This window comes from Mobula birostris, chromosome 16, assembly GCF_030028105.1.
Source record: "Mobula birostris isolate sMobBir1 chromosome 16, sMobBir1.hap1, whole genome shotgun sequence".
NCBI classification, from domain to species: domain Eukaryota; kingdom Metazoa; phylum Chordata; class Chondrichthyes; order Myliobatiformes; family Myliobatidae; genus Mobula; species Mobula birostris.
This window is the reverse complement of record NC_092385.1, coordinates 34,141,111-34,153,954: the sequence shown is the minus strand read 5'-3', so window position 1 is coordinate 34,153,954 and position 12,844 is coordinate 34,141,111. Positions and strand designations below refer to the sequence as shown.

General features: G+C 40.9%; 1 protein-coding gene across 1 annotated transcript in view; it reads left to right on the top strand.

Moving 5' to 3' along the window:
* suclg2 (succinate-CoA ligase GDP-forming subunit beta) overlaps nucleotides 1-12,844 on the top strand; it is a 380,270-nt gene that overhangs the window by 217,951 nt on the left and 149,475 nt on the right. The gene's annotated exons all lie outside the window — the stretch shown is intronic.

Genomic DNA, 12,844 nt, shown 5'->3' with positions numbered 1-12,844 from the left:
TGTTTATTCATTCAAAGCAGAAATGGATAGTCTCTGGACATTATAGACTCAAAAGATGTGTTTTTATGCAGGAAGATGGTGCTGAGGTAAAAGATTGGCCATAACCATGATGATTGGCAGAGCAGCCATAAATGGTTTATTCCTACTGCTACTGTGGTGCACCTTCATCTGCAAAAACTTCATTGATTCAAGAGGACAGCTTTCCTTAACCTTCTCTAGACATCTGAGATAGGGCATTATCTGCTGGTCACACAGGAATGTGAGGCCTTCGGTCAGTCGGAGTCGACCATGGGTGTAGCATCCCAGCTGTCTGTGATAGGCAAACTGGAGCAGTGATCTGGAGAGCATGCTGTTGCCCATACAGCAAGCCCCCCTTGAAGCAGCAGATGGATCCAAAGGAACGGCAGAGATTGATACAGCTTGGCAAGCGTGGCATCACAGGAATTGCTACTCAGCCTTGAGCTCAACGTAGTACAGCCTTAGGGACTCCAGCTCTGGGTTTTTCCTTGGGGTTTACTCTTGAGACTTCCCCATCAGTAGGTATAGCCGTAAGGCAGTGGAAGTTGAGATCAAGAGATTTCCTTCCTTCTCCTAGATGCTGCCAACCATGACTGACAAGCCCCATCTTGCCCAAAGCGATTGGTTTTGAAGTGCTAGTGATTCTCCTTTGCCCCTTCTCCTGTCAGTAGAAACAGTTCCAATGGGCTTAGTAGCTAAGCCACACGTGAAGGCCAGGACCTGGACTTGGTCGTCAGAGGCTATTTGAGATGCATGCCTTGGGTAGCATTTAACAGGTAGTGGGAGCTTATCCCCATTATCCCCCCTAGCTACAACAACCTTAAGGAACCAGGAGTGAATGCATTGAAAATACATGATTTATATAAAATCAAACATTTATCTTTTGAGTTCCAATCTTGCCCTCAGTGTGGTTCAGGTGAAGCCCTCCATAGCTGCACAGCTCTCATGTCCCACTACTGGTGCCAGTATCTTCCTATTTAGCTACACTAATCCTTCAGTCACATGTTTACTTTCAATGATTGTTTTCTTCTAGTTCCTTCTAATTTAGTTTCCTGTTCCTGATTCCCCCCTTGGAGGACCACATCCTAAGTCCTCTTGTGTCATCGATCCTGATGAAGGCCATATTGACTGAATCTTTACTAAGTCTTTTGGGTGCATTATAGTTGCTTTGTAGCCAGGACATCAAGAGGCAACAGAGACTCTCTGTTATGACTACATGGGATGCTTTCTAACTGGATGGCCCAAAGCTCCCCCAAATTTTGAGGTTTTTAAAAATTGATTTTACTTTCCAATAACCTGTAAGAATCTGGATAACCGTCCTCCTAGGTAGTGCATAGATTAACTGTTTCCACACCAGTTCTTGAGTGTTCTGAAGTGGATGATGAAGTAATTAGGGACTCTGCAATCACTGGAACTGATGGTGCTTGATCAGATGGTTGATGTGTTCCTTCTGCTGTTTTTGCTGGACTTCTGTGTATTCCCGACAAAAGAATTCAAGATTCTCAATATCATGATGCTATTTTTCCATTAGATCCAGCTTTTGTAATATGCTTGATTCATAATATAATTGCATTTCTGAACTATGTGAAAGAAAAACTTTGAAATATATGCGGAAACACTTACCCTAGCTATGTGCGCAAGTTGGATTTGACAATTTTTGACATTCTAACACTGAACAGATTTTACCTGCAAAATTGTTCTGTCAAAGAAAGGTATATGCCTGCTGGCTCTTTGATAAAGAAAACAATTTTTCTCATTTGAATGGTTCAACAACTGGCCCAAACAAACATGGAAATAACAACATGGAAAATCAAAAACAGTTGATAAATTAAAATTTTAGTCATTGCCTGGAGTGATGTAATTCCAGAAAATAATACCTTGCATTGTAACATATATTTTGTCCCTGTTCATTTTCACCTCTGAAGTACCTTCTGTCACAGTTTACAGGAGATTGAGCAAACATTCCTAACAGATTTCTTTGTGTCAGTCTTTTTCAGATAGAGTTTTTATTAGAATAGATTTATTTATTTAATTTAAATTTAGCTGGTTGTCCATTCCAGTTTAATTGTGATCACTCCAATGCTACTGTCCATATTTATAAAATATATATATGTGGAATCTTTATTTTAATTTTGGAACAATTTGGATGAATTGACCATAAATTTGCATTGACATTTTTACTTTAACAGTTTCTATGCATCATGCCCTTTCATTTATCATTCACTTTCATAAGTCAGTTTGAAATTATGGTTGTTCAGTGCCTTTACATAATAATTTGAAAGTCTATCTATTCATTTTGACTGTTGTCATGTATTGCATCTCCATCAATATTATGGGCACCCTTACCTAGTATATATCATTTTCAGACATGTTGTTCCACCTTTGTAATATATGAGGATGAGCAGGAAGACAGGAAAAATAAATAAGGAGAATATCTTTGCTAGGCTTCTTCTGTAGGTTGTAGAGTATTGAAATCACATGATTTCATATTTTCAAAGTTCTGCAGTTTCAAGTTCCTGGGAGAGAACATCTTTCTTGGTCCAACCATGATGACACCATGGCCAAGAAAGTCTACTAGTACCTCTGCTGCCTTAGGAGGCTAAAGAAATTTGGCATGTCTCCTTTGACCCTCATCGTTTTTTATTGATGCACCATAGGAAGCATCCCATCCTGAGGCATCGTGGTTTGGTACAGCAACTGCACAGTAATTTAATTGTAACTTATAGTAGTCTTTTATGCCTTGCAATATCAACTCACTTTATACTTATGACTGTGAGGCTAAATACAGCTCCAATCTTACACTTAAGTTTGCTGATGACACCACTGATGTAGGGCCAGTCAAGGGTGGTGACAAATCAGCATATAGGAGGGAGATTGAAAATCTCTCAATCGGTGTCAGCAAGACCAAGGAGTTGATGATTGACTTTAAGAGCAGGAAATCAGAGGGCTCTGAGCCAGTCCTCATCAGAGGTGGAGAGGGTCAGCGACTTTAAATCCCTTGATGTTATCACTTCAGAGGATCTGTCCTGGGCCCAGCACCTAAGTGCCATTACAAAGAAAGCAAAGCAGTGTCTCTACTTCCTTGGAAGTTTGCAGAGATTTGGCATGATATCTAAAACTTTGACAAACTTCTATAGATATGTGGTGAAGAGTATATTGATTGGATGCATCATGGTATGAAAACACCATGACCTTGAATGGAAGATCCCACAAAAAGTAGTGGATACGATGCAGTTTATCATGGGTGAAGCACTTCCTGCCATTGAGTGTATCTACACGGAGCACTGTCACAGCAAAACAGCATCCATCATCAAGGATCCCCATCACCCAGGCCATGCTCTCTTCTTGCTGTTGCCATCAGGAAGAAGGTACAAGAGCCTCAAGACTCACACCACCAGGTTCAGGAATAGTTGTTACCCCTGAACCATCAGGCTGTTGAACCAGAAGGGATAACTTCACTCACCCCACTACTGAACTTTTCCCACAACCCATGGACTCATTTTCAAGGACAATTCACCTTATGTTCTCAATATTTATTGCTTATTTATTTATTATTTTTCTTATTTATTTGCACAGTTTGTTGTCTTTTGCACATTGGTTGTTTGTCAAGTCTTTCACTGATTCTGTTGTGTTTCTTGGATACTGTGTATGCCCACAAAAAGACGAATTTCATGGTTGTATATGGTGATATATGTATTTTGATAATAAATTTACTTTGAACTTTGATCTATTGCTGCCATAAAAACAACAAATTTCATGATACGCAAGTCAAAGTCGAGATGGTTTCTTTAAGGAAGAATCTTACCTAATAATCCTTTGGCATTCTTTATGAAAATAACAGGCAGGAAAGACAAAGGAGGGTCAGTGGATATTGTTTACCTGGAGTTTCTAAAGGCCGTTGTCAAGATAATGTTTGTTGTGGCCCTGGCTAGATCACTGCTGATTCACAGCCCAGTATTCTAAAGTTATCAGAAATTTGAACCTCGTGTGTCTGGATAGTCAGTGTGAGAGGATGTAAAGCACAGAGTCAGATGCTGACGGACCTGATCTTTCACTCTGCTGCTGACCCATCATCGAGTTCGGCAATAAAGCAGTGATGTATTGAAGAGACAAGATCTAGATGCATTTTGCAGCTGGCCCCCAACTTCACCCCACTGAGGGCTGTCCTATCATACATTTTATTTTTAATATGTTTTTAAATTAATTTAATCCATCTGAATGATTTTGAAATGTGTTTGGCTTTTGGAGCTATTTAAGCACTCATAAAAGGTCTGGGACACTATCAAAGGCTGTGAAGACAAACCAAGGCCGGCTACACAACTCTATGTGTCACTTGTAGTCCACTTGTTTGACAGATAGATGTTGGAAGTATGAAGCTGAGTGAATGCAGGCAAGAAGGATTCCTGATTGTTGGAAGTTGCTATTTTGACATAAATTCTTGGATACTTACAAGGACATCATACTACATTTTATTCATTAATTAGATAATTTTATTAATATTAATTGGATAAGCTTTGAATTTTGTTTAGCCGCATGGTTAATTGTTCCAACTTGGCTACCATTCCCTTATTTACTTCTCATGAAGGCAATTGAAGAGAATTTAATAAAGTTGCAAACACAGGAGAATTACTGTAACCATTTTTTAAGTAGCTGTGTCCCTTTTCTGGCTGACATTGTTATTATGGCAATAGCATTTTCCTTTGTTATAGATCAATAACCTTCTCCGCTCTCTCGCTGATCTCGAACTCCCTCTGGCTGTTATTAATGCCTGTTTATATTTACCCTGCCATGAATCTCACTCAAAATTGTGTGTTTTTTTGTTTCACTGCTTGTAACTTTCTTCACATTTAGCTGCAGGCATCCATTCTGCCATTTTATTCAAACTCATCTAATTCCCCCATGTCTCCATCCTATGTAGGCAGGGATTGGCAATAAATCCAGATCGGATGCAGGAGAAGCTAACTTACTGAGTGAGTACTTGGAGTGTAAAAGATTTTACCATAAGCAGTTGAAATAACTAGCGTAGGCTTGGTGCAGCAGATAGCGTGATGCTATTACAGCTTGGGGCGTGGAAGTCGGAGTGCAGTTCTGGTACCCGTTGGAAAGGAGATTGCATGTTCTACCTGTGACCACATGGGTTTCCTCTGGGTGCTTCTGTCTTCTCCTACAGTCCAAAGATGTACTGAAAGTAGGCTAATTGGTCACTTTAAATTGTCCTGTGATTAGGGCGGGATTGCTGGGTGGTACAGCTCACTGGGCCGGAAAAGCCTGTTCTGTGCTGTAGCACGAAATACAAATAAAATAAATGAATAAAATAATCCCAGATATACACAAAGGAGGGTGGGGGGGGGGGAGAGGAAGAGAGAGAGAGAGGAGAGAGAGAAAGAAAGAAAAGATGATTACACTGGGATGTTTAGATGTTGATGAGTGGAAGGAGGCTCACGTGGTATATAATGACCAGCATGGAGCAGTCAAGACAAATAGCCTGTTTCAATGCTGTGCATTCTCTGTAATATCAGCATCAATACAGCTGCCTTCCAATCTGTGAGACACTTGCAAATTAATGCTCTAAAACTCTCAATCGTTGCAAATGACCACATTGAAACAACAATGATGTATTATACTCGTCAGAAAGCACAATTATATGTATTAAAACTGTTTCCTACAAAAACCTTTTAAATATGTGTGGAGTTGCCTGATTACTGGAGCAACAAGTGGGGAGGTGTCCAGTAAATTGGCTCAAGTTATTTGGTGTGAAGGACTTCAAAAGTGTGCTGTCTCATTACTTTCACAAAGCTACAAGGCCCTTCTGTATGCATTTACTTTGGAAGTAAAGATGATATTTTTAACATGTATTGCAAACCTTTTCTGAAAGATAAATAGTATTTTGCTCTATGCTGTAAGCGTGGTCCTCTTCTGATAACTCTATAAACAAATATGTCAAAATATATGCATCTACAAATCCCTAAGAGCCAAAGAAATTTGAGCCAATAGAATTCAAAGGTCAACTGAAGGAGTAGACAATCAGGATCGAGGAAAGCAAACTGGGGCCTAAATAAATGTGAGCACTCCCAGAGAAAAACAGCAACAACTGCACACTGAGGATGTCACCTCCACTGGTGGTGAAATGTCTGCAAGCTGGCTGCCAAACTCGATGAACACCACAACATAAAATGGTAAATGTAAGTCATGTCCATTAATTAAATTACTTATGGGACTGAATACTGCGTGGCATCAAGATGAACCATCCTGTTCATTAGCTGTTTGCATATAATCACAGGAGTCAAACTTGCTGCTTATAATTAGCAACACACATAAAAGTTGCTGGTGAACGCAGCAGGCCAGGCAGCATCTCTAGGAAGAGGTACAGTTGATATTTCGGGCCGAGACCCTTCGTCAGGACTAACTGAAAGAAGAACTAGTAAGAGATTTGAAAGTGGGAGGGGGAGGGGGAGATCCGAAATGATAGGAGAAGACAGGAGGGCTGTCTAACTTCTGCTAATGCCACACCTCCCCCTCATACCCCATCTGTTATTTATTTATATACACATATTCTTTTTCTCTCTCACCTTTTTCTCTCTCTGTCCCTCTCACTATACTCCTTGTCCATCCTCTGGTTTTCCCCCCTTTTCTTTCTGCCTAGACCTCCTGTCCCATGATCCTCTCATATCCCTTTTGCAAATCAACTGTCCAGCTCTTGGCTCCATCCCTCCCCCTCCTGTCTTCTCCTATCATTTCAGATGTGCCTTTTCCTAGAGATGCTGCCTGGCCTGTTCTGTTCACCAGCGACTTTTATGTGTGTTGCTTGAAATTGCAGCATCTGCAGATTGCCTCGTGTTTGCTTATAATTAGCCTGGAATGCTGAAAGCTGGCATGCACTCTTCAAGGGAAGGGCTATTGTGAGTTGAGAATGTGCAAAACTTTGTGCAGACCTTGTGAGGAGATGTATAACCCAGGGGCACAGCAGACTCTTGAAGTTCTTGGTTACTCATTGGTGACGCTGAGGAAGAAGGTGGAAACCAGGAGGAATGTCCTGTGCTCACAGAGAGCTAGAATTGCCTTTGATACACTTAGCTGTAGGATCAGGTAAGTGTGGCAGTTGATGATTTGAGACTAACTTATGAGAAGTTGGATGCAGTGTTGCAAGCAATTCGGAGGGCAAGGTCAGTGAATCCATCTCAACCCGCCACCTGCAGCCTCACTTTCATACACTACTCATTTACCACAACCACTTTATTCATCCACAAAAAATCTTTATCAAGCAAGGCTTAGAATTTGTAAATTTCACTGCAGCATCTGAATAGATTTAGCACTGCTGCAAGACTCAAATCCGTATTGCACAGTCTATATTAATACCATACCCACAGCTCCAATCTGCTAATTAAATTTACTGTTGATTCTACACTGATTGGCCTATCAAATAATAATGAGGCAGCCTACAGAGATGAAGTCATCACCCTGATACAGTGGTGTCAAGAAAATAACCTCTCCCTCAATGTCGCAAAAACAAAGGAGCTGGTTGTGGACTACAGGAGGAATGGAGACAAGCTAACCCCCGTTGACATCAACGGATCTGGAGTTGAGAGGGTGAACAGCTTTAAGCTTCTCGGCATACACATCATCGAGGATCTCATGTGGTCTGTACATGCCGGCTGTGTGGTGAAAAAAGCACAACAGCGCCTCTTTCACCTCAGATGGTTGAAGAAGTTTGGTATGGGTCTGCAAATCCTAATAACTTTTTACAGAGGCACGAATGAGAGCATCCTGACTGGTTGCTTCACTGCCTAGTATGGGAACCGTACTTCCTTCAATCACAGGACTCTGCCGAGAGTGGGGTGAACAGCCCAGCAGATTTGTAGATGTGAACTTCCCACTATTCAGGATATTTACAAAGACAGGTGTGTAAAAAGGGCCCGAAGGATCATTGTGGACCCAAGTCACCCCAACCACAAACTGCTCCAGCTTCTCCCATCCAGGAAACGGTACTGCAGCATAAAAGCCAGGACCAGCAGGCTCCGGGACAGCTTCTTCCAACAGGCCATCAGACTGATTAATTCATGCTGATACAATTGTATTTCTATGTTATATTTACTGTCCTGTTGTATTCAATTCAATTCAATTCATACACCAAAGTTACAGCATCTTATAAGACTAGATGGCACACAATCTAACTCACTAGGAACTAATGGGAGGGGCCGGCCACTCCTGCATGTCTGGAGTGCTGTCATGCTGTCAGCATGGCTGTGGATAGAGGTGTGCAAAGGGACTGCCTGGGTGCTCACTGCGGTAGATTATGAGGTTCCTGGGACAAAGCTGTGGGGGATTGATTACATTTTGGAATACTGGCCTGTTGCCCCTCTCAGGTTGATAGTAATTGTGCACTTCCCATTCCACCGGTCAGGTCATATAGCTACTACTCAAGCCAGGCTGATGCAGCCTGGAACTGCTTAGCAAGACGGTCCAAAGCCAGCTGTGGTTTCCTTCAGCAGCGTTCTGTCACTCATGATATCATTGGAAAAGCACTGCATTGGAGAATCAGTACCAACAAAGGCACTCAGATGCAAACATTGATGCAGGAGAATTTACTCTTTATTTGTTTTAAAAAAAGCATCAGAATCAGTTAATATATGTTTGATGTAGGTTTCATATCATTTGCTGGCTATTTATTTCTGTTTGAACACACCATTGGGAAACATGACAACGATAGAGAAGGTGTGTGAATAGTTAATTGAGGTTACAATTACTGACGTGTTCCCCTGCCCCATTCTGGGACTTGATTTGTGCTCATTCACCCAGTCATGCTCAGGTTCAATGAAAAGCAGAAAACGGCATCCATGTATGGCAGCAACATCTTGGCGCAGGCTTTGATATTAGAGAGGTAAAAAAAAATCCTCCTGCACTTGTTGCACCATTCCCTGTAGACTTTTGCCACTTGAACTGGTTATGGAAACCACTCACAGAATTGTATCAGCAGCAGATAAAATCAGGCAGCAACTGGCACTCATGTTGCTTGCAGACCTTTTCAATGGTAGTCATGGGGCTCCTTCCTGCTGTTTAGTGCATATCTACCCGTCCGAGGTTAAACAAAGGCATTGTCTGCAATGTTAAAATCTAAAAAGGCCACATTGGTAGGAAATCACTACAGCAGATTTTCATTGTGTGCACCAGTATTATGCCTGCCTTGGCATGGCAGAAGTATACATATTTATCTCAAGAGGCGCAATCAGCAGGTACTCTGAGAAGCTGCCATCATTACTCTGTGGCAGTCCCTCAGAAGCAGCTACCAATTGTGTCTAATACCATTCTTACTTTATGACCAAGAATAATTCCTCCGCCCCACAACTTTCTTTGTTCCTTCTGTATAAGTGAGGTATTCTATGAAAGATCTTGGATCAAAGTATAATAGCTTAAGTGATCAAGTGCTATGCTTGCCATCCCTGCAAACAGCCAAAGTGCTACACCTGCCTGTTCACTGCCTCCTCTCACTTCTGTTCAGGACTCCAAACAATGCTTACAGGTGAGGCAGTGCTTCCCTTGCAGGTCTTTTGGAGTTATCTATTACACCCGTGCTTCCGATGCCACTTCTAAATTGGGGGACCGCTTCATTGAACACCTCAACTCCATCCGCCAAAAGTGGATTTTCCGGTGGTGAACCATTTTAATTCTGATTCCCATTCCTGTTCAGAAATGTCAATCCAACCTTCCTGTTGTGCCACGATGAAGTCACTCTCGGGATGGAGGAGCAGCAACTCATATTCCATCTGGTTAGCCACCAACCTGATGGCATGTGCTTAGATTTTCCTTCCAGTAAAAGTTTTTCTCCCTCCCCCTTCCCTCCTCTTCTATTCCCTATGCTGGCCTCTTACCTCTTGTAACCTGCCTATTACCTCCTCCTGGTGCTTCTCCTCTTTTTCCTAAGGTCCACTCTCCTCTCCTATCAGATTCCTCCTTCTCCAGCCCTTTACCTTTCCTACCCACCTGGCTCCACCTATGACCTTCTAGTTATCCTCTTCCCCCTCCCTCTGCCTTTTTATTCTGACATCTTCCCCTTTGCTTTCCAGTTCTGACAAAGGGTCTTGGCCTGAAACATCGACTGTTTATCCATTTCCATTGACTTGCTCAGATTGTCTAGCATTTTGTGCTTGTTGCTTTGGATTTATAGCATTTGCAGAATTTCTTGTGTTTATAATTACTTAAGAGTTAAATTTGGTTTTCAAACTTTCCAACCAGTCGCTATTGAAAAGTTTCTTGCATGTAGATTTCTCTCTGATACACCTATTTAGGTGCAGCTATGAATTATAATGGTATTTAATTATCTTTGAAGTATTTATATTTCTAGAAGAGAAGTGTCTACAAGTATTAATATATAATTCTCTACTTAACTGAATGTATTTAACATTAATGCACCATGGTTTAAGATTACTATAAATGGTAATTTGGAATAATATGCATCTAACAGGTTTATGTAACTTTAATTGTTCAGCTGCAAAATACATTAGCAATTCACAGTTTCTTATATCAATGCATTATTTCAACACCGTTAATTCAATTGCCGTGTTAATTATACTAAGTAAATGATTTTATCTACTATTGGATTGTGATTTCTTTCAATTTATTATAAAATGCTGTCTTTTATTTTAAAGTGGTTTTAAATTCCAAATCTATTCTCAATGTAAAGCGACTACATCAGTCACAACGTGCTATTAGAATGAGTTTTAGATTGATCGACCATCTCAGTATAGTTTCAGTAGGTTGTGAAACATTCTTTTAGTCATTTAATTGGCATTCTGTCATATTGATTTCCAGAGAGCATCACAGGGTATGTTAGTTTTCAAATGACTTATGACTTGTTCAACTTTAATAGTCATAATTATGGATGTATACTATATTTGAGCTACTGCCTTTGTATAATACAAGGCACAGGATAAAAGAAAAATATGGAAGCAAATAACTGACACCAATGAGTTACTTATTCATTTCTGAATGGTGGCCTTTTTGAATCTTGTCTATTCAATTTTGTCATTTTAAAATTCTCACTTGCAATACATGACATCTCAAAAACATCAACATCTAGTTATTGAACCACTTTGTTACTCATCCCAACATTTAATTATCTTTTTTGTATAATGGTAGCCATGCAGATTTTGTCACCGAATAGTTCTGCATCACCTTCAGATATCACTTTGAATGTGTCTTGTAAAAAAACGTACCTGCTAATTCTTAAGTCACTGAGATTTCCATGACCAACTGAGCAACGAGCAGGGCAACATATAACTTTTTCAGTCTGGACCTGGACACCACTTTGAAACAGTTCTAGGTTTCAGCATCTATATAAAAAGTAAAAGCCAAGAATGAGCGCTGAGCAATGTATAACAACAAGATGTTACTGACTTCGTTCTGTTACATCAGAGCATGATAAATTGGTAAATCCTTTAGGTCTTTTTAAGAAGGGGCATGGTATCCTAGTTGGATCACTTATTTTCCTAAAATAATTTGGAACATGCAGCAAGATTGAAGAGGGTTGTGGATATGGATGTTCTAATAATTGGGAGGAAAAGGGCTGAAGGTCCAAAAAGAAACAGAGATCCAAATACTAGTGTGTCAAGCATGAAGGAATATGGAGAGAAGGCAGGATATTGGGGCTGAGACGGGAAAAGGGATTAGCCATGATGGAATGGAGGAGCAGACTCAGTGGGCCAAATGGTCTAATTCCGCTTCCATGTCCTCTGGTCTTATGGTCTTATCTTTCGAAGTCAAGTTCTTTCAACTAAAAATTACAGCACCTGCAGTCTCTTTTGTCTTTATTTAGTTGAAACTGCCTGAGAAACTCTGAAATTTTCATTTTCGTAGCTGCGGCCATTATTATCACTTTAGCTTGATTTTAATTTTGTATTCCATTCTAAACCGCTGTAAAACTTAGAAACAGAAGCTCCAAAACTATGATGCGTACAAGAAAAAGAGACCTGAGAAAAGCCAAGTAATTTACAAGTTTAAATGTACAAGGGGCACTGTGAAAGCATGAGTAAATGTATTACCACAATTTCTAATGCACAAGGCCTATGGCAATTTAAAACATAAAATGCAACTCATTGATACGCTGCTGCTATACCTGCAACTTCATTGCGTTTGGGCACCCATATTTACCCTCTGAGACCTGGCAGCTGAGTGCAAGGAAGCTGACTGGAAGTTCATCATTTAGGTAGGGTGCCGGGGCGACATTGGCGCATCAACAATGAGTTTACTCTGTGATATGGCAGTGACTGGAGTGAGGCTCAGGAGGGCCACCAGAGAGCTGACGAAGAGGCAGAAAAGGGCAGCTTTTTGGCTGTGGCTGAGGAGAAATTGGGGGACCGACTAATCCCATTGAAAGTTGCAGGGGGTGGTAGGGAGAGATGTCCTTGCCACTGCTCCACCATCAGGAGGTGCGCTAAGGAGGTGAAACATCTATGGATGGCGGTCCTTGGCTGATGACCCTGCAGCTGACTTAAAGGCAGCGTTGGAGGTGTGACAGATGGCAATGCCAATACAGAAACATTTTCCTGTAAATCTTACTATTCCCTTGTATAAAATTTGAGGTCAGTGTGAAGCATCAACGAGAAAAAAATTGTAGAAAAGGAGCTCTTTATTCACCATCCATAGATACAGGCAAACTGCTCAGTTTATGTGGTCAAATGGATCGGGCACATTCACTGTCACTGTGGATACTCAGTTAAGAACTCCATTATACACACACACACACACAAAACTATTTCAATTTCATTTTAGGTATGTGACAATGCTGTCCTGTAAGCACTGGAGCAGGAGAATGAATTGCCTTCCACAAAGC